This window comes from Cervus elaphus, chromosome 30, assembly GCF_910594005.1.
Source record: "Cervus elaphus chromosome 30, mCerEla1.1, whole genome shotgun sequence".
In the NCBI taxonomy this organism is placed as follows: Eukaryota; Metazoa; Chordata; class Mammalia; order Artiodactyla; family Cervidae; genus Cervus; species Cervus elaphus.
In genome coordinates, this window is record NC_057844.1 from 37,077,254 (window position 1) to 37,078,915 (window position 1,662).

The 1,662-nt window shown below is 38.7% G+C and overlaps 1 pseudogene; it reads left to right on the forward strand.

Moving 5' to 3' along the window:
* Positions 1 to 722: 722 nt before the first annotated feature.
* LOC122686890 lies at positions 723 to 1,217 on the forward strand (annotated as a pseudogene).
* The last annotated feature ends 445 nt before the right edge of the window (positions 1,218 to 1,662 follow it).

Consider the following 1,662-nt stretch of genomic DNA (forward strand, 5'->3'; position numbering starts at 1 on the left):
ATACCTAGAGAAAAAGGACAACAAAAACATACAGTCCAAAACCTATGTGATTCAGCAAAAGCAATTCTCAGAGGGATGTTTCAGATGTTCAGTTGCTAAGTCATTTCTGACTGTTTGGGACCTCATGGACTGCAGCACACCTGGCTTCCCTGTCCTTCAGTATCTCCCAGAGTTTGCTCAAATTCATGTCTTTTGAGTCAGTGATGCCATCCAAACACCTCATCCTCTGTCACTCCCTTCTCCTCCCACCCACAGATTTTTTCCAGCATCAGGATCTTTTCCAATGAGTCAGCTCTTTGCAGTAAGTGACCAAAGTATTGGAGCTTCAGTTTCTGCATCAGTCCTTCCTATGAATATTCAGGGTTGGTTTCCTTTGGGATTGACTGATTTGATCTCCTTGCTGTCCAAGGAACTCTCAAGACTCTTATCCAGCACCACAATTCAAAAACATTGATTCTTCATTTATAGCAATTGCTTATAGAAATGAATTGTTTATAGCAATACAATCTTGTGTCAAGAAATGAGAAAAATCAGAAAAAAAATCTCTCCTTACATGTAAAGCAACTAAAGAAGAAATAAAGAAAACTCTAATTTAGTAGAAGGAAATAAATCATAAAGACCACAACTGAAATAAAGGAAATGGAGTTGAAGAAAATAATAAAGATTAATTAAGCTTAGATCTCTTCCCTTCTGTGGCCATCGCTGAAGCGCCAGTGGCCAAAATGAAGTTCAAACCCTTTGTGACTTCTGACTGAAGCAAGAATCGAAAAAGGCATTTCAATGCGCCTTCCCACATTCGCAGGAAAATTATGTCTTCTCCTCTTTCTAAAGAGCTAAGACAGAAGTACAACGTTCAATCCATGCCCATCCAAAAGGATGATGAAGTTCAGGTTGTATGAGGGCATTACAAAGGGCAGCAAATTGGCAAAGTAGTCCAGGTTTACAGGAAGAAATACGTCATCTACACTGAACGAGTGCAGAGGGAGAAGGCTAATGGCACAGCTGTCCATGTGGTCATTCACCCCAGCAAGGTGGTTATCACCAGACTAAAACTGCACAAAGACCGCAAAAAGATCCTTGAATGTAAAGCCAAATCTTGCCAAGGAGGAAAGGAAAAGGGCAAATATAAGGAAGAAACAGCTGAGAAGATGCAGGAATAAAGTCATCTTGTCTACAGCTTTCATTAAAAACTGTTAAAATGAAAAAAAAAAAAAAAAGATTAATTAAGCTTAAACCCGGTTCTTTGAAAAGTTGAACAAAATAAATCTTTAAATGTCTATCTTTTGATGACAGACTCATCAAAAAGAAAAACTTGATGACAGAAACCAATGAAATTAGAAATGAAAAGTGAGAAGTTACAACTGATACCACAAAAGTGCAAAGGATCGTGAGATTATCCAGGTGGCTCAGTGGTAAAGAATCCTCCTGCTAATGCAGGAGACACATGTTCAATCCCTGGGTCAGGAATATCCCTTGGAGATGGAAATGGCAACCCATTCCAGTATTCTTGCCTGGAAAATCTCATGGACAGAGGAGCCTGGAAGGCTACAGTCCATGAGGTCATAAGAAAATTAGATCCAACTTAGTGACTAAACAACAATAAGAAACCATATACTAGTAAAAGAGACAACCTAGAATAAATGGGAAATTCTTAAAATATGC